Source organism: Macaca fascicularis, chromosome 11 (genome assembly GCF_037993035.2).
Source record: "Macaca fascicularis isolate 582-1 chromosome 11, T2T-MFA8v1.1".
Classification (NCBI taxonomy): Eukaryota; Metazoa; Chordata; class Mammalia; order Primates; family Cercopithecidae; genus Macaca; species Macaca fascicularis.
This window is the reverse complement of record NC_088385.1, coordinates 79,921,243-79,940,155: the sequence shown is the minus strand read 5'-3', so window position 1 is coordinate 79,940,155 and position 18,913 is coordinate 79,921,243. Positions and strand designations below refer to the sequence as shown.

General features: G+C 35.2%; 1 long non-coding RNA gene across 3 annotated transcripts in view; it reads right to left on the bottom strand.

Annotated features, from left to right (window-relative positions):
• Positions 1-18,913, bottom strand: part of LOC135966274 (uncharacterized) — a 244,376-nt gene that overhangs the window by 11,655 nt on the left and 213,808 nt on the right. The window lies entirely within an intron of this gene.

The window sequence follows — 18,913 nt, the reverse complement described above, 5'->3', positions numbered from 1 at the left end:
ATTCTATTTTACTTGACCTTTATCTTCTTACGATGAAACAATACAGCACTCTAACCTATACTATATGGCAAATATGTTTCCACAGTGAACCATTTAAACAAAGACCTGTTGTCCCTACACATTTTCCGAAGTATTGTTTTACTGCTGGTAGTTTTATATTTAATTGAAACTTCTACAGCTGCAAAAATAAGTGACTGTGTGTTTAGACCAGCTCAAAATGTTCTATATCCATTCAAATTATTTCCATATTTCAGAGTAGTTTGGGATTTCATTTTATTTCCTGTATAGAAACAGTCTCAGTGTGGATATTTTTTTGAAAAATTAAAATGGAATGATTTTCGTTGTTCTTAGCTGTATAGGACTATGGCATGCTTTATACACAGTTCTAAAATAAAAAAAGATCTCTTTTATGAGATATATCTTCCTGTTTGAATAATTTTATTAACTCATATAGAATGCAAGGTGAAGCTTCTGAAATCTCTATTTGAATAACTTTGGCAAGTTTCACTTCTATATCCATGAAACAGATGCAAGCCCCCTCAGAAATAGTAATCCCTATAAACCAAATCATTTTACCTAAGAATTGGAAGCTATTGACATTGTAATACCTTGCAAGAGTGTTTGTAGCTTTACATGATGATCATTATTAATATAAATGACTGCAATATAATTATGAGTTGCCTAGGTAAAAAAAGATCTAGAATAATTACAAATAAGTAACATGTGAGCCTGAGTTGCTAGCTTAAAACAGAAGGTAATTCTGCATAATAAAAATCACTTTTGAGAGATGCAGCAGATTATAAAACAACTAATTATTATCAGACCCTATCCTGGTAAGAATGAGTATTTCAAAAACACCCAGAGGCATATACAGTCATCAGCCAAAAATTGATTATGCACAGGTGGATTGCCCACATTGCAGTCTCCAGTCACAGCAGATTTCCTTGCTCAGCTGCTTAACACCCCCTTAGGCAAACTCTGCTCTCCAGTATAACATTTCTGTTGCTCAGTCAGGCTGACCTACTCTTTTCAAATTATGCAAGGTCTTGGGCAGCCCAATCCTCCTGCCCCAGCTCTGCAAAGTACAATCAACCTCACCTACCCTCCCACTTCCTTTGCATTCTCAGGTGGCTCTCCCAGGTTTTCAGGTGAGTGCATGCCTCCAAAACATTTCTACTTTGCTTTCCATTAGGAGTCTTAACTGTTCCCTAAAGTGCCCTATGAACAAACATAAATCTCTTTCTAATCCCTTCTCATCAGGGGATTGGGAAAGTCTAAACTAACCCAGAGACATTTCTAGTTTTCAAAAGTAATTCTTGGAGGCTGCCCTGAAAAGGGTCAGGGGCACAAAAACAGCAAAATGGAAAATTAGAAAGCCCTCATATCATTCTAACCAGGGCCAGGAAAACATTGGAAGGACATGTACTTTTAAGGACTCCTAATATGTATACAATTACAACATATTTAAGAACTTAGAACAATTATAATCAAGAATTCGTATGATTCTTTTCAAATTACTGCTATGTTTAAGGACTCATAAAACTAATAACTATGCATGTTGATGTCACCCCTGTATTTACAATAGCAAAGAGGTTACCTGGTGCAAAATAGAGCTCAACAAATAACTACTGATAGAAAATATTCATATAGAGAACTAATTCAGGTGCCTCTTGTTTACAGTTTATGAATATCCTTATTTGATCTACTAGGGGGAAAAAACAACTGGGTGTTAGTAATTAATAAAACAGTCGGCATGATAAACACTCCCCCAAAATAACTTCTCTAACTATTTTCTGCAATGTATTGAGTTGACTGTAAGGCAGTTTGATTCTCCAATTGGAATAGAGAAATTAGAAAATTCTTTCAAAATACTATAATAAATTTATTTTTCTAGTAAAGTTAGATTTTATTTTATGTCATCACTAATGGGAGCTCTATTCTTTCTCTTTTAGTCAATTTTTTTCTTCTTTCTTTGCTCCATGTATCATTAGTAATTACACAGAGTCAACTCCATGCCAGGCACTAAGCAAACACAAAATACTGCCTGTATTTGATTTCGTTACCTGTGTTTTTGACATCATACTCAAGAAAATCTTTGCCCAGATTAATGCCCTGAAGCATTTCCCCAAAGATTTCTTCTAGTAGTTTCATACTGTCTGGTCTTAGTTTTAAGTATCTAATCCATTTTTGTTTGATTTTTGTAAGGGTGAGAGATAGCGTTCTAGTTTCATTATTCTGCGTATATCCAGTTTTCCTAGCACCATTTATACCAGACAAATTGAATTACATGAAGCAAAGCAGCTTCTTTACAGCACAGGAAACGATCAACCTAGTGAAGAGACAATCTACAGAATGGGAGAGAATACTGTAAAGTATATATCTGAAAATGGATTGATAACCAGAATATACAGGAAATTCAAACAACTCAATAGCAAAGAAAGAACCAAACAAATAATTTAATTTAGAGAACAAAATATTTCAATAGACATTTCTCAAAAGAAGACATACAAACGGTCAACAGGTACATGAAAAATGCTTAATATCACTAATCATTAGAGAAATACAATTCAAAATCACAATGAAGTATCACCTCACTCAAGTTAAAATGCCTTGTAACAAAAAGACAAAAAATAATGGAGGCTGGTGAGGATGTGGAAAAAGGAAAATCATTATACACTTGGTGGGGATGTAAGTGAATATAGCCACTATGGGAAACAGTATTGGGATTCTTCAAAAAATTAAAAATAGAACTGCCATACGGTCCAGCAATCCCATGACTGAGTATATATCCAAAAGAAAGGAAATATGTATATCAAAGATATATCTGAACTCCCGTGATTATTGCAGCACTATTTATGATAGAAAAATATGAAATCAACATAATTTTTCATAAATGGATGAATGGATTAAAAAATGTGAGATTTATACACAATGAAATATTATTTATCTCAAAAAAATTATGAAGTCTTGTCTTTCGCAGCAACATGGATGGAACTAGATGTCATTATTTTATACAAAATAAGCCTGGCATAGGCAGAAAAATATTACATATTCTCATTTATATATGAGAGTTGAAAAGTGGATCTCATAAAGATAGAGAGTAGGTTAGTGGTTATTAGAAGCTGAGCAGCATAGAAGGGAGGGGAGAATGGAAATAGCCTGGTTAATGGGTGTGAAATTACAGTTTGATAAAAGAAATAAGATCTAGTGTTTGATAGTTTGGTAGGGTGCATATTTCAAAATAGCTAGAAGAGAATAACCGAAGTGTTCTCTGCATAAAAATATAAGTATTTGAAATAATGGATATCCCAATTACCCCAGATTTGATGATCACACAGTGTATGAATGTGTCAAAATGTCACATGTACCCTGAAAATATGTATAACTATTATGTATCAATAAAAATATAATTCCTATAGTTAAATTATAGTTGTCACAAAAGCAACTTATTATAGGGAACATGATCTTTTGGGGGGCATCAGGAAAGCCTGCTCTGAGTAAGTGGCCTTTGAACTGAGATCTGAGAGACACTACTTTAGATCAGATTCATCAGAGTACAGATACTGAGATGATTTTTTGTACAAGTGATTTATTAAGGAAGTGGATTCTCTCAAGTGTGGGAATAGCAGAAGAGGAAAAGAGGCAAGAGCTAAACAAATGTGTGATCTGGGGCAAAGCAACAGGCAGCACTAGACAGAGTGCAATTCTGCAAAGAAATTTTCCGCCGTGGGCTCTTATGTGTAAAGGCATAGAGAAGGCAGTTAAGGAAGTACATAGATTGATAAAAAGAGATTCGGGTAGACCTGCGCAGAACACTGTCGTATCTGCTGCTGGTACCTCTCATTTCAAAAGGACTGATACAGTAACATGTGCAAAGCTACTAGAGAGTATTCCAGGCAGAGGAATATTACATACCATGGCACTGTGATAGAATAAAGCATCCAATGAACTAAATTAAGTCCAGTGAAGAGAACAAAGTGAGGCAAGAAAATAGCACAAAGTGAAGCTTCAGAGGTAAAATAAGCTAAACCATCTTAGGCTATATAGGCTATACAATCCAGAATAATACTAGCTATTCAAAAAAATAAATCCCAAAATGTCAATGGCTTAACATAAAGTTTATTTCTCATTTACCTGACAGTCCAATATAGTTATTTGTGATTGATTAGATGGCTTTTTGCATGGGATGATTCAAGACTCAAGTTTTTTTCTGTTTTGTGATTCTCTACTCTCTGTGACCTTAGAGTTGGCTGTATTCATGAAGGAGGGAAAAAAGAGAATTGAGAAACTGCAATGACTCCTTAAAACCCTGGCTTAGAAAGGATAATTATGACTTCCCCTCATATTTCTCTATTCCACTCATATTTCTTAGAGAACTAGTAAAAAAGGAAAGAAACTGGGAAATGTTAAGTCCACATGAGGACATTGCTTTGAGGTCCACACTATGTTGTTTTAAGGATTTTAGTTTTGGATTTTCTTTTCTTTCTTTTTTTTTTTTTTTTTTTTGACGTAGTTGGTCAGGCTTTTCTTGGACTCCCACCTGCCTCAGCCTCCCAAAGTGCTGGGATTATAGGCTTAAGCCACCATGCCTGGCCGGTTGGTTTGTTTTATGTATAATTGAAACGAGGGTTTATGTATTGAGGCTCTCCAATATTCAACTGGTAGGCAGAAAATAATGAGACTGCATGAGAGAGTAACATCCAGTTAGAAAGAAAAAATGTTAGGATACTGTACGTAATGGTTCACAAAAGAAAGGAGAGAGAGAGAGAGAAAGAGAGAACATTCCAATGTGAGCATTATCAATATGTCAAATACTACTGGAAAATAAGGATGGGACCTAAAAAATAACCATTGGCTTGAGGGTATTGAGTCATTGATGACCTAGGGAGAAGGGTTTTAGCAGAGTGATATGGGTGGAAGTCAACTCAGAACAGATTGAGGAGAGAGTAAAAAGATAACAAATAGAGACATGTAGTAGAAGCAATTCTTCTGGGATGTTCCACTGGTAAATGTGGGAAGGAAATAGGGTGGTGAGTGACAGGTATTAAGGGTTCGTAGAGGGTTCTTTCCAGTGATTTGGGATTAATACTTTCTTGTGTTTATTTTGTTAGTTTACTGTTATCTATAATTTAAATATATTTAATGGGAAGACCCAGGGAAAGTTTGAATATACAGGAGAAAGCAGGCATAATTAACAGAATCTGGATTCTGAATAGTTGAGACAAAGGAAGCACAGGGAGAGGAAATGGCTGCAAGAGAGAAAGGAGAATACTTTTCTTATTATAAGACCAAAGAAGGAGGATAGAGTGGTACAAATATAAGACTATCATAAAAGTATGGAAAGAAAATCAGAGTTTCCATTTAATACCCTCCCCTTCATTTTTTTTTCTGTAAACTGGAAAGTATATTCATTTGCTGAAAACTAAAATTCAGAATGGGAATGGGGTATGTCAGAATAATTGAGAAGGTTTGAAATAATTTTCACACATTTTAGGACTGAATTGACCATAGGAACATAAGAAGACTTTTGAACAATATAGAGAATCCAAATATAACAGCTAATTATTAATTTATAATGATTTATGGTATTATTAATCTCCCCTATTAATCTTTTCAAAGAGTATTTGCATGCATACATAGTGCAAGTGGATAGTTGGGTTCAACCAGGATTGGAGTTTTGTTAAATAAAACGAATACATGTAAAGACAAAAGGGCAAGGAAGTTTAAAGTATAGCAAGATACGACAGAAATTATAAAAGTCACATCAACTCTAAACTGGATTAAAAACAGAGAGAAAGGAATTAAGATGACAAACTTGGAAATTGGAAGAAAGCAGAGTCTTGAATGGACAAGAGGTCCCAAATAGATAAGGGGTTAATGGAACCTGCACACTCAACGTAGAATAGAAGATTGTGGCTAAGGAGTGCAATGACTGAATCAGACCTTTTGAAATCAGAGAAGTTTGTGTGTTTCTGGTTATTTCTAAGATGGCAGCTGAGGTGTGATAAGTGTCGAAATTCATGAGAGGTGACAAAAAAGCATTGAGAAACCACAGGGTTCATCCATGGGGATGTTGGAGTCATCCAGGATGGACCAGGTGCTAAGACATTTACAAAAGGAGAGAGGAGTCTTGAAAACTGCGTGTGCAACAGTTTACAAAATGGTTGTTCTGAACTAGGTTCTTTGAAAAGTGCTGACTGTTTAGGAGTCAGTAAAAGTAAAACTTTTATATCCCTAGAGAGTGTGGATCAGAGCTAAAAGTCACCTGGGGACATCAAGTTAATGTATTGCCATGTGGGTCCTGTTGCCCATAGAACCAAATCTATTTCTGCATATATCCACACTGTCCATAGGTCCACTTCATTTATTTATTTTTTATTTTTATTTATTTATTTATTCATTTTTGAGACAGAGTCTCCCTCTGTCACCCAGGCTGGAGTGCAGTTGTGCAATCTCGGCTCACTGCAACCTCCACTTCCCAGGTTCAAGTGATTCTCCCGCCCCAGCCTCTCAAGTAGCTGGGATTACAGGCACATGCCACCAGGCCCAGCTAATTTTTGTATTTTTAGTAGAGATGGGGTTTCACCGTGTTTGTCAGGCTGGTCTCGAACTCCTGACCTCATGATCTGCCCGCCTCGGCCTCCCAAAGTTCTGGGATTACAGGAGTGAGCCACTGCACCCGGCTGGTCCACTTTACTGAGAAGAGCACTCCAATATAGGAAACCATTTCTTTTCTATTTTACAATGCTCACTGGGATAAAAATGTGTCCCAGGATCAAATTATTTTTGGACAAACTATATACTTCATTTACTTTTTAGAGGTCATCATATTATGCAAAATTCTGAGATATCCTGCAGAAATTTTTAAATCTCCAAATTATTAATCATAAACCCATTTTATATTACATTTATTGAAATTATTTAGCAAAATATTGCAACAGAATAACAATACAAGCTATAATTTATTGAGTATTCACCAAGGCTGGATAGAGTATTTTACACACAATATTTTATCAAATCCACACAATAATTTATTAAGTGGGGCCAGGCATAGTGGCTAGTGCCTGTAGTCCTGGTTACTTAGGAGGCTGAGGTGGGAGGATTGTCTGAGTCCAGGAGATTGAGGCTGCAGTGAGCCATGACTGCACCACTGCACTCCAGCCTGGGTAACAGAGTGAGACACTGTCAAGGAAAGAAGGAAAGGAAGGAAGGAAGGAAAGAAGGAAGGAAGGAAGGAAGGAAGGAAGGAAGGAAGGAAGGAAGGAAGGAAGGAAGGAAGGAAGGAAGGAGGGAAGGGAGGGAGGGAGGGAGGGAGGGAAGGAAGGAGGGAAGGAAATGCATAATTTCTTATTCAAAAATTATCGAGAATTTCAAGAGAGTAATTGCAGAACACTAAACAGGGCCCTTTGAGAGCATGGAATTTTGCATAACTAAACAGATAGTATGCACATGAAGCCACCCTTGTCACTAGTAACACTGCCATCACATATGCTATGGTCACTATAAAAAGAAACTGGATGTCATTATAATGGATACCATTATCATTTAAACTATTGAGTAATCTCCCTAAATTGAATAGCTCACAACACTTCCAGTTTAAAAATTTTGCACCCACTGTTGTGAAGGCTAGAGTCTGCCACTTAATCAGTATTTGTTTAAAACAATGAAATATTAATTTGTCCTAATGTTCATTATCATCACCATTTTATGGTCCCAAAGTCATCATGAGCCTAAATGATTTACTCTTCAGGAGTACAACTTACTATTCCGGATACTGAAACATTTTCTTCCTTCAAAATCAATTGAAATTATTCTAATACTAAATGGTGTAAATGATTAATGGCAAAATCAATTTGAAAGACACTGCATATAAAATACTTTATAGAATGTATAAATTTGAGATGATAAATGGTAAGAGAAGTCACTCAACAAACATTTGTTGAGCACCTACATTTCTACAGAAAAATAGGATATCTATTATAATTTCAAAGGATGATTTGGCTGAAAAATCATTGGGATTAATTAAGCATCATTGTACTGAGTCCCATGAAAAATTCTGAATTAGTGAAGCAAATACAAATGGTCATCAAAATTGAATATAATCCTTGAAACTAAAATCTCTTTTGCCAAGAGCCACCTGCATTTAATGTGTTTGTTGTTATGAAATCCTGTCATATGTTCTAATATTTTTTGTTTTATGATAAAATTTAAACATTTCCCTAAAAAAATTCGTTGATTGAGTCATTAACTACTTTCTTGAGTTACTTGCCTCTGTTCTAAACTTGCCTTGATTGACTTAAATTGGGTGTGTATGGCCATGGTAAATGAGCAGAACATAGTAAATTCTGAGCAGACACAGGTTGACAGTCACAAACAAAAATTATGCAAAATTTAATTGACATTTACTGATTTGTATGATCGTTATTATACTGTAGGAAATTAAGTGTAAATATTAGGGAGTTGACCAAAAGGGTTGAAATTAGTATTACCTTTACAAAATGTAGTATTACTATAATTGGATCTGAGTCAGGAGGTTTCATGGAAAATAATAAGCCTTCCTTTAGGGATCTATTGAATCATGACCATTTTATCTAGCTTCTAAAATGAGCTTGGTTGCAGATGATAGGGGGAAAGAGCAGGTTTGTAGAATGATATATAAGATATGATAAGATATTTTCTTTGGGACCTCTATTCCCCCATTAAATACATGCAGCTGGATCCAGAGGGCAAATACATTCAGGTGCACTCTCCAAGAAGAATATGAACATGATATGTGCTTTCCTGTTTGTTCTGTCTGACAGATGTAACCAAGTGGTGGTACTGGGAAAGATACACAGCAGACACTGGGAACAGAACTAGAGACAGGATACAATTTTCATGACCAAAAATTGGGCTAGTATAATGAAGAAAAATCTTACTATAGATTAAGACAATGTTTCACCACTGAGTCAAAGTTGGCAAAAGTTAGGAACAAATAAGGAACACAGTGTATGATTTTCTGTCACTGTCAAAAACCTTGCAGACATGTAGTGTGTCTGTGTTGGCATGGTTAAAGGTGCAGAATCAAAAGCCACATGACAGTAAAAATACAGAAAATGGGGTAAGATGAGTGAATAGTATAGTACATACAAATGATAGGTCTTGGAAATGATTAAGTGTGAAAAGAAGGAGAGGGAAAAGATTCAACCAGGGTTCCAAGATGCAAAAAAATATGTGACAAAAAGAATGGTGGTTTATAAATAGAAAGAAAAAATACAAGGGAAGATGATAGGTAAATTCAGTTTGTCCATTTGTATTAGAGGTGACATCAGGGCACTCACGGCAAATTTTCATTAATTCATGTGAGTAAATTTCGGTTGGAGAGAAGGCTTACAAATGGACATACAGATTTGAGGATAATTTGCATTAAAACGATAGTTGAAAATCATGAAAATAGATGAAATGATAATAGAAAGAGAAGTCAGTAAGGATAAAAATTGCTAATCATCTACATGAAAGTGTGTGGGGGGGAAGCAATTGTGGATTGTGCTTCAAGAATAAGAACACTAAAAATATATTGCTACAGACTACAGAAAGAAAGAATATTCAAATCTTATTCTCCTAACAGCCCAACTTCAAAATGTAAACGAATTCAAATTTTCTTGTTAAATAACAGGACCTCAATCACCATCCCACTTTATTAGTCAATACAATCTCTTTTGCAGGTGAAGTAGCTTATTTCCTCTGCAGTCATTGTGTTAAATAAGAGTTGCAAGTATCTCTGTATTTGACAAGCAAACCGTTGACTTGCTTTTCCTTTGATCAACATTAAAATTCTTCTTTCTCTTTGTGTTTTCTGTCACTCAATTATATCTATAGTATCCCATAAAATATGGCTGTGTGGGAAACATTAATTGTACTATTATTTGATTCCCTTTCCTTTATGATTCTCTAGTGACTCTTCTTCGAAAGACCCTAGTAATACTGTGCATTTCATTGATATGTTGCTTGTCTTGTGTTCTCCCTTGATGTCTCTGAAATTACAGCTCAAATAGAAATCTCTGCGTTTTAATAGGATTCCCTTGTCTACAAACTCAATATCAACTCAATTATATATTCTTAAAAGCTATTTACAGCTTTAAATCTAATGCAAATCAGGAAATTTAATTTAAGAACTGTGAGTTACTCAACAGTAATAAGAATTTCATAAATAGAAGATGACTTTTGTCTAATAGAGATAAATTTCTCAACATTTTAACTGCATGCTAATTCTAATAACAACATTATACCATGAAAATGAACTCAGAACTTATGAATATTATTATTGGAGACATCAAGAAAATTGGTTGTTCACTTCTTACAGAGTTGAAATGCCTTTTATTATTGCCATATTCTATCCAACCAAATAAACTCAACCATATTGCAGCATGAAGCACTTTAATGATGTTATATAAAAATATGACCAATGAACAAAAAAGATTATTTCTAAATTTAATCAGTCACCATTCTAGAACTATTCACAATAGTAGAAAATGAAACTTGATGATATCATAGAGGTGATTTCATTTTTATTGTAAGAATACCTTTTCTAATTGGAAACAAAATATATATACCATGGAAAGACTGAGAAAGAGAATATTTCCAATTTTGAGACTTCCTAGTAAATTTGAAAATAAAGTAATGCATTGTTTTATTGAAAGCCCTACACATGTTTAAGGTGACTAATTTCTCTTCCAGTTCAGTTCTTTCCTCTGCTTGATCCTTTCCCTTTTGTGCCTGCATGAATTCACATGTGCATAAATGTTATATATTTGCTCGCTGACTTCATATTTGAGAGGTTGACCAGAGAAATGTGTGAGAAAATCAGTCCCCCTCCTTTTGAAGTAATCAAGATCTCTAAGTCTCTGATAACTTTTATTTCAATTGGATTTGTAATAAGTTTGTTTTTTTTTAATTATTATTTTGATATTTTTGCTATATTGAATTATTTGGCTAGTAAGAACAAGATGAAAAAAATATATAAGAATAAATACTGAAAGTGAAAAGAAAAACAACTGTGAAAAACAGCTATTTATAGCAAGAGATCAGAGTAAAATTTTTACTTCCTATCCATATGTTAAAAACTTTCTCTCTCTCTTTGCCTCCCTTCCTCTTCCTCTGTCCATCTCACCCTCTCTCCCTCTCTCTACAAGACTGAAAGAAAGAAAAATATCCCTTGACCCCTTCTACAAAGAACAATAAATGACAATTTAAATAAAGTGTTTTAGAGTGCTGATTTCTTGGCCCAGTTTTGATATATTAAGTAGTATAGTATCTTCTTTGCTCAATCATCAATTTATTAACAGAGTAAAGCTCTTAAAAAATTAATAAAAACACAGAGCTGGAATCAGATACAGAAAAAAAATCCTTTTTTGCAAACATATTATAAAAATATGTTAAATACAGTTATTAAGGACAACATCCATTTTGAGAAGGAAGTTGGAGACAATAAGTGGACAGAAAACATGATCTGGTATTTTGCAAAAATATGTTTAAATAAAACAGTATGCAGACATATTATTCTTTCATGCATAGGGAGCTGCCAAAGGAAGCATAACTTGTTTGCCTTTCTTTGAGACTCCAGCACAAGAAAACGACAGTGGTGCTGGCAAAGGGAGAGTGCTGAGGAACACTGAGATGTAGCTCTCCAATTGGGTCTCCCTTGAACTAACACATCTTTATGCACAGCTGCATCTAAGAGCATGCCACAGAAAAACAGACTGCAGGCTGAAGCCAGAGTGTTTCTCCTGCAACACCAGGTGAGACTAAACTGAGTGGGTTTTTCATTGCAACTCTGATCCTTGGCAGAAAAAGCTCTAAGTCACAAAGATTAAGACCACCTATTCAGGCTGGGCATGGTGGCACATGCCGGTAATCCCAGCGATTTGGGAGGCCTAGTCGGGTAGATCACCTGAGGTCAGGAGTTCAAGATCAGCTTGGCGAACATGGTGAAACCTCATATCTACTAAAAATACAAAAAAATTAGCTGGGTGTGTTGGGGGGCACCTGTAATCCCAGCTACTCAGAAAGCTGAAGCAGAAGAATCGCTTGAACCCAGAAGTGAAGGTTGCAGTGAGCCGATATGGTGCCATTGCACTCCAGCCTGGGCAACAACAGCAAAACTCTACAAACAAACAAACAAACAAACAAACAAACAAAAAAAACACCTATGACAGAAATTTTACAGATAATCCATACTCTGTGATTAGAAGTTAAGTGTATAGTTATGAATGGTTTATTATAATTTGAACTGGTTTTTTGGTAACTCACCATTTTTAAGTCATTCCGTAAACAAATCTCTATAATGATGTTAAAGTGGCTACATGGGAACTCAATAACTGTCTTCTTTCAGTACTAACTTAGCTTCACAAACTATGTTGGAGATGAATGCTTTCACTTTATAGAAAAGTGCATTACAGACAAATGAAAGAAAGGTATTCTGTTACTATTATATACCTGTGGGTTGTTGAATCAGCCAAAATTTCATTCCCCTGCTATACTTTTAACTTAAATTTAAAATATTGACTTTCATGAAAGCCTAATATGTTAATGAAGCAAACATATATTAAAAAATAAGCTATTGAAGGCAACTGTATTACTCTGTTTTCATGCTGCTAATAAAGACATATCCGAGACTGAGCAATTTACAAAAGAAAGAGGTTTATTGGACTCACAGTTCAACATGTCTGGCAAGGACTCACACTCATGGTGGAAGGTGAAAGGCACATCGCACACAGTAGCAGACAAGAGAAGGGTTACCATGGTCTTGGGAAGCTCTACCCCTGTGGCTTTGCAGGGCACAGTTTCCCTCCCAACTTCTTTCACAGGCTGGCATGGAGTATCAGGGTTTTCCAGGAGCATGGTGCAAGTTGATGGTGGATCTACCATTCTGAGGTCTGGAGGATGGTGGCCCTCTTCTCACAGCTCCACTAGCTGATGCCCCAGTAGGAACACTGTGTGGGGGCTCTGGCCCCACATTTACCTTCTGCACTGCCCTAGCAGAGGTTCTCCACGATGGCCTCATCTCTGGAATAAAATTCTGCCTTGACATCCAGGCATTTCCATACATTCTGGGAAATCTACGTGGAGGTTCCAAAACCCCAATTCTTGACTTCTGTGCACCCACAGATTCAACATCACGTGGAAGCTGCCAATCCTTGGTATCTGCACCTTCTGAAGCAACAGCTGGAGCTGTACCTTTGCCCCTTTTAGTCATGGCTGGAGTGGCTGGGATGCAGGGCACTAAGTCCCTAGGCTTACATACAGCACAGAGACCCTGGGCCCAGCCCACAAAACTATTTTCTCCTAGGTGTTCAGACCTGTGTTGGGAAGGGCTGCCATGAAGACCCCTGACATGCCCTGGAAACATTTTCCTCATGGTTTTGGGATTAACATTTGGCTCCTCATTACTTATGCAAATTTCTGCAACTGGCTTGAATTTCTCCTCAGAAAATTGGTTTTTATTTTCTATCACATTGTCAGGCTGCAAATTTTCTAAACTTTTATGCTCTGCTTCCCTTATAAAACTGAATGCCTTTAACAGCACCCAAGTCACTTCTTGATTGCTTTGCTGCTTAGAAATATCTTCTGTCAGATACCCTAAATCATCTCTTTCAAGTTCAGAGTTCCACAAATCTCTAGGACGGGGGCACAATTCCTCTAGTCTCTTTGCTAAAACAATGAGTCAGTCACCTTTGCTCCAGTCCCCAACAAGTTCCTCATCTTCATCTGAGACCACCTCAGCCTGGATTTCATTGTCCATATCATTATCAGCATTTTGGTAAAAGCCATTCAACAAGTCTCTAGGAAGTTCCAAGCTTTCCCACATCTTCCTGTCTTCTTCTGAGCCCTCCAAACTATTCCAGCCTCTGCCTTTTACCCAGCTCCAAAGTTGTTTTCACATTTTTGGGTATGTTTTCAGCAGTGCCCCACTCTACTGGTACCAATTTACTGTACTAGTTAGTTTTCACACAGATGATAAAGACATACCCAAGTTTGGGCAATTTACAAAATAAAGACGTTTATCAGACTCACAGTTCCACGTGGCTAGGGAGGTCTCACAATCATGATAGAAGGTGAACAGCACGTCTAACATGGTGGCAGACAAGAGAAGAGAGCCTGTACAGGAAAACTCTCCTTTATAATAGACATCAGATATTGTGAGACTTAATATCATGATAACAGCACAGGAAAGACCTGTCCCCATGATTCAATTACTTGTGCAGGAAAATTCCCCCTTATAATAACCATCAGATATCATAAGACTTACTCAATATCATGAGAACAGCACAGGAAAGATCTGCCCTCATAATTCAATAACTTCCCACCAGGTCCCTCCCACAACATGTGGGAATTTAAGATGCGATTTGAGTGGAGACACAGCCAAACCATATCAGCAACCAATGTCATTTCAACTAAATAATATACCCAAATCAGCTCTTTAACAAACATCAAGGGGCAGATGGGGGCTTTACTGCTGTTAATAGCATATGCCTCTTTTTAGGTTACAGTCACGGTAGCTTAGCTATCCACCATAGAGTTGCATATAAATGCCTGAAAATAACAGATGGTATTTTAAACAAACATATTTCCCACTATATCATCAGCATAAAGTTAGATACAGATTGCTTGTTTTCATTCTGATGCAGCATCAGTGAACTCATCAATAGCACATCTTTGTTAAAGCGAGTATTAATTATAACTCTACTGTGTCTTCAGAGTGTAATGTCAGAGGTAAAAACGTTGCTGCTTTTAAAAAAGTATTAATAAGCCAATTATTTTTCTTCACTTTGTCAAATTTTAAATATAAATTCTATTTTGACTAATGTAGCAATTAAATTTGTTCAAATTGTAATCTAGATACACAGGCACATTAGCATAAGTGTGCTTCTCTTCACATATCCTGACAGAAAAGTAATAACCAAATGGAAGACAGTGAAATATAACTCAGAATTCTCTGGAGACCTCTGTCCTATTTTGCTGATTGGGAAGTTTCTAGCTCTTAAATTGTATGGGAATTAAATAGTACACCCTTAAGCCTAGCCCACAGGATTTACAAGCTCTAAATTCCAGCTTTTTATTTTATGTATTCCCTATGATAAAAGTATCAATAAACTACAGATTTTTTTTCCTAAAAAATATTTTTTAATTTAAAAACAAAGATTCAGCATTTCTAATGCTTGGTGGTAAGATTAGGAAATGTTACACAAACCATTACTTGTGAGATGTGACTCAGAAATACGTGTATCCAAGGGCCTAATTTTAAACGCCAAACTATTACATGAGTAGAGTAAGTGAAAAAAACCAAATTGCTACAACACTTGCCTTGCAAGTAAATGGGCAATTAATGTTTGAGTAGGAAGACATATTTGTGAAAAAGTAGTATATATAATTACCAAATATTAAGATAAATAATTTTATATTATTTATAATTATATTATTAATATGAAACAAAAAGCATACAAAATATCAACATAATTTTAAGTACAGACCCAAAGACACATGATGAACTTGCAAATTTTTTCATTCCCCAGAATGTTTGAGTATATTAATTATAATATTAACTATTGAGAATTGTAATTAATTAAATACATGGTTATTCATAATCTACTGTATCCTATGACAAAGTATATAGAAGTAAAAACAAGATAAAAATTCTTTCTTTTCTATATCTTAAGGTTCTTCATAATATTTAAATGTTGCAAAAAATTATAGTTTAATAATATTGACAATGATTTAAAATTATTTTTAACATACTTTGTGTTTTTATATTTAACAGAAGGCTATGTTGTATTTCTTTAGAAATGAAGCATTTTTTCTTTCATTTTTTTCATTGTGATAAAATAGATGTAATGAAATTTATCATTTTTAAATATACAGTCCAATGGTACGGGTACATTCATAATGTCGTGTAATCATCACCACCATACACCTCCAGAGCTGTTTTCCTCTTAAAAAACTAAACCTCTCTACCCATTAAACAAATACTCACCATTCACCCCTTCCTGAGATCCACTAACCTTGTTCTCTATGATTTTGACTGCTATAGGTACCTAATGTAAGTAGAAACATATAGCATATATCTTTTTGTGACTGGCTAGCATAACGTCCTCAAAGTTTATACATGCTGTAGCATACGTCAAAATTTCTTTCCTTTTGAATAAAGGCTGAATAAAATTTTATTGATATACCATATTTTACTTATCTATTCATCTGTCCATGGGTATTTGGATTACTTCCATATTTTAACCACTATGAATAATGCTCCTATGTACATGAGTGCTATGGCCTGAATGTTTGCACCCTCTGCAAACTTGTATATGCAAACGTAATCAACAACGTGATGGCATTAGAAGGTGGAGTTTTCAGGAGGTGATTAGGTCATGAGGGTTAAGACCTCTTGAATAGATGAGATTCCTTTATGAAAGAAGTCCTAGAGAACTGATTCACTCCTTCCACCATGTGAGGACACAGTGAGAAAGCACTGCCTAAAGTAGACCCTCACATGACACTGAATCGATGAGTGCCTTGATCTTGGACTTCTCAGCTCTCAGAATTGTGAAAAATAAATTTCTGTTGTTTATAAGCTACCTAGTTGATGGTATTTTTTTATAACAGCCTAAAGGGACTCAGACAGTAAGTGTACAAATCTCTTTGAGACTGTGATTTTCATTATTGGGGGTATATACACAGAAGTAGAATTGCTGGATCATATGAAATTCTATTTTGTTATTATTTTAGGAACCACCATACTCTTCCAGAGCACCTCTGTCATATCATGTTTCCACCAGCAGGACACAAGTGTTCCAATTCTCCACATCCTCACCAACACTTGTTATTTTAGAGTAGTCATCCTAATTGCTGTGAAATGATATCTCATTGTGGTGTTGATTTTCATTTCCCTAATCATCAGTGATGCTGAGCATCTTTTCATGTGTTTATTGCCCATTCATATATTTTCTTTGTATATATGTCTTTTCAAGTCCTTTGCCTGCTTTTGAATTATTTGGTTTTGTATTGGTTTTTTGACAATTGAGTTGTAGGAGTTCTATATACATTCTGAATATTAACCCCCTATCAAATATGTGATCTATAAATATTTTTCCCATTCCATAAGTTGCCTTCTCACTCTATTGATAGTCTCCTTTCATGAACAAGTTTTAATTTTTATAAAGTCTAATTTTTATATTTTTTCTTTTGTTGCCTGTGCTTCTAGTGTCCTATCCAAAAAAGTCATTTCCAAATGCATTGTGATGAAACTTTTGTCTCATGTTTTCTACTAAAGTTTTATAGTGTGATGTCTCCTACATTTAGAATTTTTATTCATTTTGAGTTACTTTTTATATCATGTTACGTATGTGTCCAATGTCATTCTTTTGCATGAAGATATTCCATTTTCACAGCATCATTTGTTGAAAAGACTATATTATCCCCAGGATAACCATGATACCCAGTTCAAAAATCATTTTATAATATATGTAAAGGTTTACTTCTGGACTCTGTATTCTATATTACCTTGAGCTATATGTCTGTAATTATGCTAACACTAGTCTTTTTTGTTACTATAGCTTTGTTGTAACTTTTGAAACCAGGAACTATGAGTTCTCCAACTTTGTTCTTCTTTTTAAGATAATTATGGCTATTAAGGATCTTTTTAAATTCTGTATATATTTTAAGATGGATTTTTCTATTTCTGCAAACACGTAATTTTGATAACAATTACATTGAATCTGTAGGTTGTTTTGGGGAGTATTGGCATCTTAAGGCTTCAATGCATGATTATAGAATACTTTTCCATGTATTTGTGTATTCTTTAATTTGTTTCAGCAATGTTTTATTATTTTTATTGTACAAATCTTCCATCACCCTGGTTAATTTGTTTCAGCAATGTTTTATCATTTTCATTATACAAATCTTTCATTTTCTTGGTTAATTGAATTCCTACACCTTTCATTGTTTTTGATGCTATTGTAAATGGAATTGTTTTCTTAATCTTTTTCATACTGTGCATTGCTAATGTACAGAAATGCAAGTGATTTTTGTACATTGACTTTGCAAGCTGCTACTTCATTAAATTTGTTTGTTGTAATAGGTTCTTGTGGAATTTTTAGGGTTTTTAAAATATAAGATAATATCATTCTCAAACAGAGAGAATTTTACTTCTTCCTTTCCAATGTGAATGTCCTTTATTTCCTTTTCTTGCATGACTTATCTGGCTAGGACTTCTGGTACTATCTGGAAGAGAAAGTGTCAAGAGTAGGCACCTTTGGTACTATCTGGAAGAGAAAGTGTCAAGAGTAAGCACCTTTGCCTTATTCCTGATCTTGAAGAAAACACTTTCATTCTTTAATCATTGAATATGATTTTGACTGTGAGATTTTTTATATGGCCTTTATTGTGTTGAGATAAATCTGTTCTATACCTATTCATTGAATTTTTTTTTATCATGAAAGATTGTTGAACTTTGTCAAACGTTTTTCTGCATCAGTTAAAATGATCCTATTGCCCACCATCTTCATTCTGTTAATGTGTTACTTTATTTTTGTATATGGGATTATTCTTGCATTTCAGGAATAAATCCCTATTTATGATATATAATTGATATGGTTTGGCTGTGTCCCCACCCAAATCTCATCTTGAATTCCCACATGCTATGGGAAGAACACAGTGGGAGTTTATTGAATCATGGTGGCAGGTCTTTCCAATGCTGTTCTCATGAGAGTGAATAAGTCTCAGGAGATCTGATGACTTTATAAGGTAGATATTTCCTGCACAAGCTCTATTTTTGCCTGTTGCCATCCATGTAAGAAGTAACTTGCTCCTCCTTGCTTTCTGCTATGATTAGGAGGTCTCCCCAACCATGTGGAACTGTAAGTCCCATTAAACCTCTTCCTCC